The following is a 15,859-nucleotide window of genomic DNA, read 5'->3' as shown; positions in this document are numbered from 1 at the left end:
AGATTTGTATCTTGTACTAGATTGGATAGTAAGAATGAGAATATTCAGCACAGAAGAAGATTTATGGTATTGTAACGAGAACCTCGCTCTCTTACCCTGTTTATTCTCTCACCCCTTTTGCTCTCTTACCCTCCTACTCTCTCACCCTCTCATCCTCTCTCCCCCTCTCTTCTCTGGGCCCTGCTCTGAGCTGTGTTTGGCAGCTCCCAGCAGGGCCCTGCACCCAGGCCCTTTGCAATAAACCCCAAGTTCCAGACCTGGCTGCAGAGATCTCTGCTCTCCATCCATCCCCACCGTCCTGCCCCCATTACTCCTACACAAACCATCTGAGCACGGTGACAGCTGTCACTGTCCCAGCCCCAGTGCCACCCCTTCAGCCAGCACCAAGCCTGGCTGTAAGCTCAGCTCCACTTGGAGTCAAAAGCTGCTTCCAGAGCAATGCCCACATGTGCTCCATTGCTCCCAGAGCATCCCAAGCATTCCCCCAGCACATGGCAGGAGGGCTCACCATCGAGGAGGTCACAAAGAGCCATATCCTAAAGCCAGGAATGCATGGACAGAGCTCTGCTGCAGAGACACAAGTACCACCCATGTTCACATTCCACTTACACATCACACATGCCTGCCAGGTTGGTGCTGTGCTTGATTTTAAGCACCAACAGCTCTGAAGCATCACACACTCTGGTGGGTGGTACTGAGAGCCCACTGGATGGGCAGTAACACACAGACCCCCACCTACACCCCCCAGGATGCTGGAAAATGCCAACAGACCCTGGGGACACACACTGGGAGTGATGGAAGATGCACCTGCCAATGCAAGCACCACCCTGGTGTTGTTATAGGACACGAAAGAACACAAGTGCACACACTGCTGTTCTCAAGGTGAAGAAAAAGGGAAGTTTATTTTCTGACTCCAACATTTATAGTGTTCCAAGAGTGACAGTGCATTGGAGGGTGACAGTGCCACCTCTCCAATGACACTGGACAAACCAACAGTCCATCAACTTTCTCTTCTTCCATAAAGGAATGCAAAACAATGAGTTATTTACAGAAAGTGTGTGAGAAAGTTCGCTACAAGAATGTCAACATCAGAAGGCTTAGAAAATCTTAAAAAACCAGAGTGACATCCTGGATGTGTGTTTACAGGACAGGGGATCTTTATTCCCTCATCTCCTAAGCCTCTCCCTGTCAGGGACAAGGACATCCACACCACTCCCAGATGGAGGGACACCTGTCCTGCCTGCAGCTCCTGCTGCGTCACCATGCACCCAACAGGATGGGCATCCTCAGGAAGGAGTAAAGGAAAGGAGCATGGATCGGGGGATTCTGCTGGGTGACAAATGGGGCTTGCCCTGGCCATGGGCACTGGCAGCACAGAAAGACAAATATCCCCAGGGCTCATCCTCAGCAGTCTGTGCAAGAGGAGAGGATGTTCCCCCTCTGCTCTGAGTCACCCTGGAGCTGCCTCCAGCTCTGTCCCAGCACAGGACAATGGTGTTGGTCTGAGGGTGGAGTGAGGCTGGACATGGGGGAAAATATCAGACCAAGAGGGGCTGGCACAGGGTGCCCAGAGAAGCCGTGGTTTCCCCATCCCTGGCAGTGCCCAAAGCCAGGCTGGACAGGGCTTGGAGCAACCTGGACCAGTGAAAGGTGTCCCTGCCCATGCAGAGGGTGGAACTGGATGGGAAGCACCAGTCAGCCCCTGCAGCCTTGTACAGAAAAACCTTCAACACAACCTCCCCACAAGCCTATCCAGCATTTATTTTTTGCCATCATTCTGGCAGGATCTCAATTTGCCAGAATTCTGAGCCCCTTTTTGAAGGCTATGAGCAGAGTATTCCCACTGTTAATTTTAAATGAAGACTTGCACAGAAACCAGGAAGGCCAGGGACTGGCAGCAGAGGAAGAGCAGCAGGAGAGCAGAGTGCCTGCCAAGATGTTATTGTCCCTGTCACCTCTTACTTGTCCCTTCCACATCCAAAACAGGCCTTCCTCATTGCACAGAGGATGCCACATCCCTGCCTGGTCCTATCTGGACCGAAATCCTGCAGGAAGGGGACACACAGCCTTGCCAGAGGCACTCATGCTTGAGGGTACAGCACTCCTGGGAGCACAGAGGCTGAGGGACAGGCACAGAGATGTTATTTAGGGCAGGCACTGGACAGGGGGAGCAGCACAGAGCCCAGCCAGAAGCCCCATGAAGAGGAAATTACACAGATGGAGCCTGCTGGTCAGGAGGGCACATGTCACTTGTCACTCCGGGCTGGAGAAGGGCACCATCTGTGCAAGCCACGTCACTGGGAACACCCTCAGTGCCATCCTCACCCCTGTGTCAGGCACAGCATCCCATCCCACCCCACCACCCCAGCCCTGGGCCACACACAGCAGCCACATCCACTGATGGGTGCCTTGGACTGGAGCCAGAGGGGATGCAGGAAGAGCAGCACTGATGGATCAGCTGCTCCCTGCAGCTCCCTCCACCCTGGCCCTCACTGCTCTACCCCAAAAGGTGTCCTCCCATGATTAATTCTAGTACAAAAGTAGGAATGAGCCCAAAACTTTAAAAAAAGAAACAACAACAAAAGAAACGTGTTTTGAAAGGAAACATAACAGTGTTTTGGCTTCATGCATCCCAGCTGTGAGCACCCCAGGTTTCCAAAGTCACATAGAAAGCTCCTGTCCCAGTCAAAACTACCTGCAGGTGCTGCTCAGCACAAGCAGCAAACAATTCCCCAGCCTGGTGTGACCATGTTCACAGGGGTCTCAGGTTGAAGGAAGAGATGAGGATCTGACTCCATGTTTCAGAAGGCTGATTTATTATTTTATGATATATATTACACTAAAACTATACTAAAAGAATAGAAGAAAGGATTTCATCAGAAGGCTAGCTAAGAATAGAAAAAGAAAGAATGATAAAGGTTTGTGGCTCGGGCTCTGTATCCGAGCCAGCTCACTGTGATTGGCCATTAATTACAAACAACCACACAAGACCAATCACAGATGCACCTGTTGCATTCCACAGCAGCAGATAATCATTGTTTACATTTTGTTCCTGAGGCCTCTCAGCTTCTCAGGAGGAAAAATCCTAAGGAAAGGATTTTTGATAAAAGATGTCTGTGACAGCCTGGGAACTCACAGTGCCAGGCACAGCATCCTCCCAGTGCCCCTCACCTCTGCCTCAGGCCCTGCCAGGCAGCACCAAGGACCCAGGGCTTCCAGGCTTTGCCCCCACACAGGGTGGGTGAGGATAACCCTTCTTTTGTAAGGTTTTTATTTCTCCAGTCCACCAGAGGCTGAGCAGTGGCACCATGTGGGCCCTGTCCTGGAGCTGGAATGGCTCTGGGAGCTGCTGCCCTTCAGTGCCATCGAGCAGCAGGGGCTGGATGGGGAGGGCAGGGCACCCAGAGCTCCTCCAGTATCACCAGGTGGGGTCTCTGCACAAATCACCAACGGGATGGCACTGCTGGGAACTGCCTTGAGCTGTTTGATTTTCCAGTATCAGTCTCATTACATGGTGTAGAGGAATACAGTATGGGTATATGAAGGTGGTATAGAATGTAATCTTATCCCCCAGTGAGTTGCAACTGGACCAATTACTAAAGATTAGGAGCAGGCCTGATGTTAACAGGCTCCACCTGTAGCCAATAAGAACAGTGGTATAAAAGAGTGGATTGGCGGGATCTGGAGTAGATGATGACTGCTGTGAGGACCAGGAACAGTCAGTGCTTAGAGGAGCTGCCTGTGAGAAACATCAAGGAGGCACAAAACTCTGCTGCTATGGAACCCATGCACTATAATGATAATAGAACTCTTGATATATAAGACAACAACATGGTTATGACAATGGGAAGATGCCAGCAGCTCACAATCTAGACAGCAGGCTAAAAAACTCAATGTTATAACTTATTTTATAAGATTTTTGACCAATCACACAAAGCAAAAGCACACTGACAGTAGTTCCATCCAGTCACTATAAGCACATGTACCTTTGGTTAAACAATGCTTGCTTATTTTGAATACAATACCTGCTTGTGAGCCCTAAAACACAATGCACAGAGCTCCATTATTAAGCTTCAAACTTCCTAATATCTCACTAGATAAACTTTTCTGTAGCTTAGGGAGTTATTATAGAGAAGCATTAATACACAGACCATTGTTCTATTTGCCCTTGCTTTTCTACTTTTAAAATAATTTTTCTGCTGACCAATCTCATGGCTACTGCTCAGCTCTAACCATAGTTCTGCTGTCTCTGAAGCCTGCCTTTTGCAGCTTTCCCTAAACCCTCTGATTTTGTGGATTCCCACACTCTGGCAGCTTTTGGAGCCTCACAGGCTTCACAGTGCCCTCCACAAGGGCCAAAATCCCAAGTGGAGGCAGAAGCAAACTGTGATACCATCCCTAACAAAAAGGAGCAGCAGATGGGAAGACATCCAGAACCCTGGAGCATCCCGGCTCTACTTTGAGGTTTTGTAACCAGCACGTGCTAACAAATTCATTCCAGCCCATTCCCTCTCCAAGCACTTTCTGAAAGAGGCAAAGGAGCACAGAACACCTGAAAAGAATTGGTGCTTGGTCTCCTGCAAACAGCAGAGCTGGCAGGGTGGGCAGTGAGGGGCACACTCAGCTGTCACCCCAGCAGTGTCACAGGCAGCCCCAGGTTCCTCTCCTGTAAGGGGGGCTGTGAGGGCACAACTGTGGCAGACATCTTTTATGGAAAATCTTTTTCTCAGGATTTTTCTTCCTGAGAAGCTGAGAGGCCTCAGGAACAAAATGTAAACAATGATTATCTGCTGCTGTGGAATGCAACAGGTGCATCTGGGATTGGTCTCATGAGGTTGTTTGTAATTAATGGCCAATCACAGTCAGCTGGCTCGGACTCTGTCTGAGACAGAAGCTTTTGTTATCATTCTTTGCTATTCTATTCTTAGCTAACCTTCTGAAGAAATCCTTTCTTCTATTCTTTTAGTATAGTTTTAATGTAATATATATCATAAAATAATCAATCAAGCCTTCTAAAATATAGAGTCAGATCCTTGTCTCTTCCCTCATCCTAAGACCCCTGTGAACACGGTCACACACAGCCAGGTCTCTGTCACCCAGCAGTGCCACACACAGCTCCAGGTTCCTGTCAGGGTGGGCAGTGAGGGGCACAACCAGCTCTGTGTCACCCCAGCAGTGTCACACACACAGCCCCAAGGTTCCTGTCCTCTCCTGTGAGTGCTGCAGGTGGATCTGACCATGCCCAGGGAGCTGGTGCAGGCAGGGCAGAGGAACAATGGGGCTCAGTCCCTGCTGGGCACACCTGAACCCAACACAGCCCTCTGCCAAGCCCTGCTGGCACATTTTCCTGGGAAATTTCTGTGTCCAAAGAGGCAGCAAGCCCTTGCCTGCCTCCCACCCTAGCAGAGCCTCACAAAAGCAGCAGGGACAGGAGAAGCCACCCCAGCTGCCACCCCCCTCCCAGGGACCACCCAGTGAAGCACAGAAAGGGCTCATCCCTGAATGAGGAGGCTGCTGCACGCCTTCACTCCCAGGCTGCATCTGTTTGTTTGTATTTACCAACACCTCCGTGCTGCTCTGCCCAGCTGAAGAGATCCCAGCCATCTGGGCTTGGCTTGCTTTGTGAAATTATGTTCTTTTTGTGCCATGGCAGGGTGCACGGGCTGCTCCTGGGGCTGCCTCCGAGCAGCTGTGGGTCATGGCTGGGATTGTGTCCCCACACAGAGTGGCACATGGGTGTCACTGTCACATTTTCTGAAAATCCCTCTTTGCCCACAATTCTTCTTCTGGGAAGCTGAGAAGCCTCAGACAAAAAAGAAAATAATTATCTGATTTCGCTTCTCCTGTGTTTTGCTGCTTTGGAATGCGGCTGGAGATTGTTTATCCAACATGTGAATTGTTTTTTCTTAATGACCAATCACAGCCAGCTGTGTCAGGACTCTGGCGAGTCACGAGTTTTCATTATCATTCTTGTTATGCCTTCTGATGTATCCTTTCTCTATTCTTTAGTATAGTTTTAGTATAGCATAATATAATATAATATATGATATTATATGATATAGGTATAAAATATTATATTACATACTATATATAATATATAATAGAAAATATAATATGAAATATTATATAGTATATGATATATAATACAGTATGTAATATATGATATATATATTGTATAATACAATGTATAATATAATTATTATATTATATATTATATACTTTATAATAATTTATATATTATATATCATATACTCTATAATATACAATATAATGTATAATACAATATAATGCATAATACCATATCATATCATAATAAATTAGCCTTCTAAGAACATGGAGTCAGACTCATCAATTCCTCCCTCGTCCTGGGGACCCTGCAAACTCAACACACAGGGGTTCAACACCCAGCAGCAGTCACTTTGTCCCCTATATAAAAACCCCCAAGGCCAGTGGCACTGACACTGAGAGCTGCCAGGGCAGCTCATTCTGGCATGCAGCTGTGCAAGGAAGGACAAGGTCACAACAACTGAGCAGCTCGGACATCTCAGCATCTCACAGAGCCCAAAGGACACACAGGAGAAGGTACAGATGCTCAAATGTCTGGGAACACAAGGGCAGCTCAGCACACCTCCACCTGGACAAGGAGCAGGGCACCCACAGATCTCCCACCCAACAAATGAGTCCCTCACCTTGGGGCTGCCCTTCAAGCCTTGGGAAGGCTGGCCTAGAAGAGGGGCTAGACAGAGCCAAAGAACAAAGTAGGGATTTATTAGGAGGCCTCAATGGATCCACCTTGGGCAGCACAACCCAAAATGTTCACAAAACGCACAACCGGTATGGGGTCTCACATGTTTATAAGTTTTGGTCCATTTGCTTATTGTAGCTTTAGCCCATCCAGTCCCATCCTCATTGTTTTTCTCTCTTTAGCCCACCTTATTTATGCTCCTGGGCCTGAGATCTGGATCATTTGTCCTTGGTCCCCAGCTAGAGCAGGAATTGTTTTGTCTCCCTGCTCTGTGCACAGAGCTCACCATCCCCTATTATGCAGCCCAGACCCACACACTAAAGCAGCACAGAATGTGAAAAATAGAAAAGCTAAAGCCTGAGGCATCACCCTGACCTCCCCACATTTCAGGGTTTGCTTTAGGCATCTGCAGCAGCCAAAAGAAGCCCTTCAAGCAGGGCTGAAGTCCTGTTCTTGAAGGTTTCCAGGGAGGTGGTGCCAAGGCTGAGGATAAGGATAAGCACAGCCAGAGGGTGTGCCCCCAGGAGAGAACCCTGAAGAGCTGAACCACCCAAAACCATGCCTGAAACCACCTCAGCCCTTTCTGCAGACCATCTAATACAGCTGAGCACCAGGATAAATTGGCCATTCCATGGCACACAGGCCCCAAACTCAGCTGTGCCCTATTCCAGCAATAATCCAGCTGGCAGCCTGGCACCAGTGGTGTTCTCCAGGGATCAGTGCTGGGGCCAATCCCTCATCAATGACATGGACAAGGGGATTGAGGCACCCTCAGCAGAAGACACCCAGCTGGGTGAGATGCTGACCTGCTGGAGGGCAGGAGGGATATGGACAGGCTGAATCAAAGGGCCAAAGCCAATTCTGTGACATTTAATGAGGCCAAATTCAACACTACGGTAACAACAACCCATGGAGTGCTCCAGGCTGGGAGCAGAGCCACTGAAAAGACAGGAAAGGCCTTGGGGTGCTGGCCAGCAGTAGCTGAACATAAACCCATGCAGGGGGATAGAATGTAAGAAAATAAAGATGGTGTAGAAAGTAATCTTACCCCTAAGGAGTTGCAGCTGGGCCAATTATCAAGGATTAGGAGCAGGCCTGACTTTACCAGGCCACAGCTGTAACCAGTGAGAAGAAGATGCTATAAAAGAGTGGGGTGGCTGGTTGGGAAGGGAACTGGGATAAATTGGTGGCTTTGTGAAGAAGAGTCAGCGCTCTGAGGAGCTGTCCATGAGAAACACCAAGGTGTGAAACTGTTGTGATAAGGACTCAACAGTATGGAACCCCTGCAATAAGATGACAACAAGCCCAGGCGGGCAAGAGGCCAATGGCACTTGGTTTGTATCAGAAATAAAGTGTCACAGGACCAGGGCAGGGATTGTCCCCCTGTGCTGGACACTGCTGGGGCACCACAAATCCTGGGGTCAGTCTGGGCCCCTCACAACAAGAAGGTCATGGAGATGCTGGAGGGTGTTCAGGGAAAGGAATGGAGCTGGGGAAGGGTCTGGAGCAGCTGGGGGGGCTCAGCCTGGAGAAAAGGAGGCTCAGGGGGGACCTCACTGTCTACAATGCCCTGACAGGAGGGTGGAACCAGGTGGGGATCAGGCTCTGCTCCCAGAGAACAAGGGACAGGACAAGAGGAAATGCCCTCAAGTTGTGCCAGGGCAAATTCAGTTGGATACTGGTGAAAATTTCTCCATGGAAAGGGCTGTCCAGCCCAGGCACAGGGCAGGGGTGGAATCATCATCCCTAAATGGATTTAACAGATGTGTAGTTGTGGCACTTGGGGTTAGTGCTGGGGAAACAGTTGGATCTTAGAGGGGTTTTCTAACCTAAGCAATTCTGTAATTCTAATATTCACTAAAACCAGCCCATACCTTCCCATTAACAACTTTTTCTTATGAATAAAAGTCCAAGGTACAGAAGACTTCAGCATTCAGCAACAACTGCATGAGTCAGGTGGTGTTTCCAATTTCCAACACTAACAGTGCAAGGAAGAACATGACTTCCAATAGTTTTGTCCTTAGGTGCTTGCTTGCATTCCTGAAAAACAATTCCCAGCCTCTGGCACAAAGTCCAAGCCTTTTATCAGAACCATGATCACTCTTAAGCTCAGTTTTAAAAGCAATTGGGTAAAATTCTCCTTAACTCTGAAGAGCAAGTGCCAGAGGTGACACCAGTCCTGGAGAGGGCAATGAGCTGAACTCTGAACTCACTGACCTCCTCCTGAAACATGGACAGCACTATCACCTTCTGGAAAAGCACCCAGACTTTACAGCCAGCACTTTATAAATTTACAGTCATGGCTGGAGAATGATTTGCTTAAAAACAGACTTAAATAATCTGAAATTAATTTTTAACACCCTCTAAGTGGCATCATCATGGTTACAGCTCCTGTGCAGACCAGAGCTGCCAGAGAAAAAATAAGGGAAGCCTCAGGCAGAGAAGGTGACAGGGACAGCACCACAATTCCAGTGGCTGTGGGATCAACACAGGCCACACAATGGTTACCCTGCAAACCCCACCACCTCACCTACAAACAGGCACTCATGGAATACTGGTCTGGAATGGACCTTCAAGGATGCTCCAGTCCAACCCTCTGCCTGGGCAGGGACACTTTCACCAAACCAGGCTGCTCACATGCTCATGAAAGCTCAATGACATTCCTTTGGTGCTCTTGCCTAGACCCTGTAAAAGAACCTCAGCACCATCCCAGTGAGCCACTGATCCTCCCAAAAGGCAAAGATCCTCTGGAAAACCAAAACAGTCATTTCATACCCAAACCCAAAGTCTGACAGAACCTGATGGAAGACCAGAAATGGCAGAGAAAAAGGCAGAGCTCATACTGGAAAACCTGTAGCACACATCTGCAGAAGTACAGCAGCACAGAAGTGGCCACAGAACACTGAGCAGAAAACTTTATTTTTAGTTATTTCCCATGAAAAGAAACCTGGGTCTCTAAGTATTTCCTAGAATCTGGAAAACTGCACTGTTAACACAAAGTTCAGACCCACCCTGCAGCAATATTTGATGCTGCACAGCCAGGTCTGTCCCCTGTGCTGAGGTATATCCTGAGGGGCCTGTGGATGCCTGAGGAGGAGGAGGCAGCAGGGAGGAAGAATTTTCTCCTGTACAAAGAACATGCTGGCATGGGAGCAAATGAGCACAATTTGGGCAGGAGATTTAGAATTCTACAACCAGTCAGAGCCGCTCTAGTGGAAGATACCCCAACCCCAGACAGTAGGACTGGATGATATAGTTCTTTGAAGGTTCTTTGGCAACTGAGGGGAATCTTTTCCTGAGCCTGAGCTCTCCAGGGCTGATGGAGCAGAAGGACTTCCTGATCTCCTCTGGATGTCCCCAAGCTTTTGGCCAGCAGATGTCCTGGGCTGCCCTCACTACTTCCACCACTCCTGCAATGGGAGAGCAGCTGCATCACTACGGAAAATACTCAGAGTATCACTGAAAAAGGGTGAAAGGTGTTTCAGAACATCTCTCATGTGGGACCTGAGGATCCTGAAGTCTGTCTGCTGTGTCAGCCCCACCCCTGGAAGTGTTCAAGGTCAGACTGGAAGAAGGCTCAGAGCAATCTGGTCTAGTGAAGGTGTTCATGCTCATGGAACCACATGCTCTGTGAAGGCCCTTTCCAAGCCAAACCTCTCTGTGAGCCCATGACACACCCAATGCCACAGCCTGTCCCCTGCTCACAGCCATAGGTCTGCTCCCTGATCTGGGGGGCAAAAGCAGTGCCCACATTCTGTGATGGTGTTCACAGGGGTTTTTGGATGAGGGAAGAGATGAGGATCTGACTCCATGTTTCAGAAGGCTTGATTTATTATTTTATGATATATATTACATTAAAACTACACTAAAAGAATAGAAGAAAAGGATCTCATCAGAAGGCTGGCTAAGAATAGAAAAGAAAGCATGAATAACAAAGGTTTGTGGCTCAGGCTCTGTGTCCAAGCCACTGGGCTGTGATTGGCCATTAATTACAAACAACCCCATGAGACCAATCACAGATGCACCTGTTGCATTCCACAGCAGCAGATAATTATTGTTTACATTTTTGTTCCTGAGGCCTCTCAGCTCCTCAGGAGGAAAAATCTTAAAGAAAGGATTTTTCATGAAAAGATGTTCATGACACACATTCCCACGAGCAGCTCTGGTTCTGGCCACTGCAGGCAGGGGCACAGGCAGAGGTGCAGCCTGTGACATGTCCCCCCTGCTCTCTCCTTTTCTCTCAGTTCAGCAAAACTTTCTACTCCTTGTGCTTCCACAGTCGCCTGGTTTCACATTTTCCCTGAGCAAAGAGCCTCTCTGGCTCTGTGCCTGCTCTGCTCCTGACACAGCACTGCTCCATCTCCATTTCCCCTGCTGTCCTCTGCCTGCCCTCCCCTCCCCACATCTCCTGCAGGATCATCCCATGGTGCAAGGACACTCTCCTGAGGCAGGTGTGCCCAGGTCACCTGGAGCCACAACAATCCCACACACTCTGTCTTCCTGCCCTTCCACCTGGGCTCACTCTCCTCCTTTTTTGCTAATATACATAATTTTCTGGAAGAAGCAATTTATCACAGTACTTAGCTTAATGAGCCTTACTGTACATGTTCTGCCTGTAGTGATAATTTTGCATATTTCCTGAGAAATCTTGTTAATGGGGAGATACATGGCAAAACAAACATTTGTACAGCTTCCGAGCAGCTCACACACAAAGACACTGGAATTAAAACAGTGGGAATGAGACTGAACCCTTTTGGCTCCCTCCTCCCAGACACTCAGGGCACAGCTGATGTATCTGGCTGCACTTATCAGCACTCTTATCACTCTTTGGTGCCCACAGATTGTCACCAGGTCTCAGTGGGGCAAGAGTACTCCTGTGTTTAAGTTGATTTCAGTGGGACCACCAAACCCCCATGCACCAGACCTGAGGCTCCCCAACACATCCAAGGGACCCTGGGGCTCAGTGTCCCCTCTGAGCTCTGTCTGTCCCTCAAGCCCTGTCCATCACCCCAGGCTGGGGACAAGACACACCACCGAGAGTGACCTAGAGCCTGGGCTTTGTCTGCAGCTATGTTTAAAGCACAGAAGGTTTTCCCAGTTTTTGGCTTGTCCTACCATGGTGTGCACCCACTGCTGACAACAGTGTCCCTGTGGCACAGGGACACCCAGGACCCCACAACTGCTGGGGAACACAGGAATATCCCATACAGGAGCATGTGGGAACACAAGAACACCCCACACAGGAGCATGTAGGAACACAAGAAGATCATACTGGAGCATGTAGGAAGACAAGAACATCTCACACAGGAGCGTGTAGGAACACAACACTTCACACAGGAGCATGCAGGAGATGTAGGAACATCTCACACAGGAGCATGGAGGATCATAAGAACATCCCACACAGGAGCAATGAGGAACACAAGAACATCCCACACAGGAGCATGTTGGAAAACACGAACATCTCACACAGGAGCATGTAGGAAAACAAGAACATCTCACAGAGGAGCATGTAGGAGCACAAGAACATCTCAAAATCTCACACAGGAGCAAGTAGGAACACAGAAGCATGTAGGAACACAAGAATATCCCACACAGGAGCACGTAGGAACACAAGAACATCTCACACACACACAGGATCATGTAGGAACAGAAGCAGATCCCACACAGGACCATGAAGGGGCACAAGAACATCTCACAGTGGAGCATGTAAGAACACAAGAACATCCCACACAAGAACATGCAGGAACACAAGAACATCTCAAAATCTCACACAGGAGCATGTAGGAACACAAGAACACCCCACACAGGAGTATGCAGGGCTCATCTACATCACTCTGTCACGTTCCTCCTTGCCCAGCTGCCCAGCAGACCCGAGCAGTGAAGGTCCAGCAGCATCTCATCCCTGCTCCAGGACCCCACAGGAGCAGGCACAGCAGCTTCCTTGCCACAGTGCTTGTGGGATCAGGACTGCTCCAAGGGCAGCCATGATGTGTGACCTGCCAGGGCAGCTCTGCTCCTCCCCACCCTAAAATCCAGCATTTCAGTGATGCTAAAGCCCTCAAGCTGAGGCAGAGCTGGGGACACAGCCACCGGCTGTCACCTGCCATGTGACAGCCCCACTCCCAATGGCAGGGACACAGGACAGCTGAATTATACACTGGACAGCAGAATTATTCAAGTGTGGCCCTTCTGGATGAACAGAAGAGCTCAAAAGCACTTATGGCAACGAAAAGGGTTAACAAGGGAAAGGAAGATGGCATCTGAACCAGTGAATGTATTCATCTGCAAGGTCTGTAGGGACTTCTGCAGCCGGGGGGTTCTGGAAAAGATGGAGTCACACAAGACCTGACCTCTGCAAACAGCAACTGTGCTCGACTTCACATTCCTGCCCCCAGGAGAGAAAGCCTCAGTAGGAACAGGATGGAATGAAGAGGAAGGGATGGAGAGAGGTCAGGCTGTGAGTCCTGGGGCAGTGCTGCAGATTTCACTGCCACAGCAGGGGACAGGGTGCACCCACAGAGCCCAACCTGGAGCCCACCTCGCTTCCTCTCCCCTTTTATTTTTAACTCCCATCTCCCACTACTCCCACTGGCAGGAGGCAGCGCTGGGAGCAGGGACTTGGCTGTCAGGAGTGAGGATTCAGCCAGCTGGGAAGGGCAGTGGCACGGCACAAACACACAAACATCACTGGAGAAATGCACACAAAACTGCTGTGGAGATGAACAACGGGCACAGGGGGAAAGTGCACCCCAAAAAATGGGCCCTGCCCATGGCTGGGGGTTGGAACTGGATGGTTCCTTCCAACCTAAACCTCTCTGTGATCCTATAACACTGGCACATCTCCCTTGCTTCCTCCCACTCTCTAACACCATTCATAATTATTTAACCATTTGGACCTGTGTCACATCCTGGAAATCCCAGTGCCTCACTCCGACTGAGCTGTCAGCTCTTTGGCACGATGGAGCACCACAGGACTCTCACAGCCCTGCAAGCACACACCACCTCACCAGGGCTGCTTCTGGGGGTGCTGGGGAACGGGACCAGCTCCAGATTCACCCCAGATGGGCAGGAAACACCACTGAGAGCCACAGCTGTGACACCTGCACAGAAACAGCTGTAAACAAAGCTCTGCTCAGCCTCATCCAAGGCATCCTGCACAGCCCATCCTCAGCAGCTCTCCTTCCACAAGATGACATGTTTTATCTGTAAGTTAAATTTCCTATCCCTGCTCCAGAGCACAGCTGGGGGCACTGCTCCCACAAGGGCACTGAATAAGCTCCAGCAAGTCTGATCCAAACCAGAGCCGAGGCTCAGGAAAGAACTGGGATTAGCATTTTGAATATCAAGTACCATTTTAAAAATCCCATTAAGACATGGAGTTGCTGTTCTGTAGAGCAGTGACCGCCCTGCATCCCCTCCTCTGCTCCAACAATGCCAGCCCTTTTTTTATTAATCCTTCCTTTTTATCATCCCTGGCAGAATTTAAGCACTGTATTAACATGGAGGGAACCAATCCAGGCTATTAATGAGGCAAAGCAGAACAGATACAAGTTCAAACATTCCTGACTCTGTGTCCACTGCAGCATCTCGCTCCTCCCTGGTGTCTGCCAGCACCAAGGGTGTAAATCCACGCTGCCTCACTCACTGCAGTGCTGCCAGGGGGCACCCACTCATATTCGGGGTAACTGGATGCTCAAAAGCATTGCTCCATCCCCAGGAGTCCCCGGGAAGAATGCTGCACCCTCAGCATGAGGCTGATGAATAAGGAGCAGCAGCAGGAGCGAGGCGAAAACACATTTTATTTTTCTTGAGGCGTATTTAAAGGAACAGAGAGATTTTAAAATACTCCATGGCATCATTTCTCAGCCAGCAACGGCTGCCAAAAGGACATTCATGAGGCTTCTTTTTACTATTATTATTAAAAAGCCTGCTTTCCAATCCCATTTCACAGCCTGTGCTGGTGGTGGAGACAGAGCCCCATGTTTGGGTGTTTTCCAGGCAGAGTGGGGAGGCAGCTCTTGGGGGAGCCTCTTCCTCCTCCGGAATCCACAGCAACCACAGCGAGCCCTGGGCATTCAGAGCTGCCCAGTCACCCCAAGAGCTGCACATCGCCCCCTCAGCCCCTCGCTGGCATCACCCCAGCCCCATCCTCCGGGTGTTTTTCAGACCAAACCAAACTCGCAGCCAAGTGATGCTGGTGGCAGCTCTGATGCCCGACCGGACTGGGCACCACGGTGGTGCCCACTGCCCCTCGCTCTATGGCAGAGTCCTCCCCACGGGACAGACCCCCTGCAATCCCAGGCGGCTCTGCAGCGCCAACCGTGAAGTAATTGTAAAAAATAATCCACCAAAAAAAAAAAAAAAGGAAAAAACCATACAAACAAGAAAAAGCACTAGCGGGAGGACCGGGGGTGGTACGGGGCGGGGGCTGGAGCAGCGCTCCGGGATTTCGGGCTGTGCCCCTCCGGCCCCTGCCGCTGTGCCCAGGGCTCGGCCCCAGCGTGGGCAGCAGCCCCGAGCGTGCCGCAGGGGCCCGGCCATGGGCACCAGGGGCACCAGGGGCTCCTTCCACCGATGCTCCGTGCGCGCAGCCGCCGCCTCCCACCGCCCGCGGCCCGGGCTCGGGGGCCTCGGGGCCTCAGCGGGGCACAGGGCCGGCCCCGGCCGCACACGGAGCCCGAGGCCTCCCCGCCAGGCCGGGTCACGGCGCCGGGGTCAGCGCGGTGCAGGCGCCCCCCGGCCCCGCCGCAGCGGCTGCGCCGGAGGATGAGCACGCAAAACGGGAGGGGAGCGGGCGCGGCGCGGTCCCGGGGAGCACGGCACGGTCACGGGGAACACGGCACGGCACGGTCACGGGAAGCACAGTACGGCACGGCACGGCACGGCCCCGCGGGCAGCCCCCGCCCGCACCGCTACAAACACACGTCCGTATCCGCTCCTCCCAGCGGCGATGCTGCTCCGCCGCCGCGGCCCCGGCACCGCGCAGATCGCCGCTCGCAGCGCCCGAAGCCGGGCAGAACCGCAGCGGTGCGCGGCGTGCGGACGGCGCAGCCGGGGGAACCCCCCCACCCCTAATCCCGACATCCCGGCCATGTCCGGGGGGCTCATCCCCTG

The 15,859-nt window shown here is 50.8% G+C and overlaps 1 protein-coding gene across 1 annotated transcript in view; it reads right to left on the bottom strand.

Moving 5' to 3' along the window:
• The window catches only part of STX1A (syntaxin 1A), a 71,719-nt gene that overhangs the window by 55,620 nt on the left and 240 nt on the right, over positions 1–15,859 (bottom strand). The window lies entirely within an intron of this gene.

The sequence above is a fragment of the Zonotrichia leucophrys genome, chromosome 19 (genome assembly GCF_028769735.1).
Source record: "Zonotrichia leucophrys gambelii isolate GWCS_2022_RI chromosome 19, RI_Zleu_2.0, whole genome shotgun sequence".
Lineage (NCBI taxonomy): Eukaryota > Metazoa > Chordata > Aves > Passeriformes > Passerellidae > Zonotrichia > Zonotrichia leucophrys.
The sequence above is the reverse complement of the archived record's forward strand: the minus strand, read 5'-3'. Positions and strand labels throughout refer to the sequence as shown.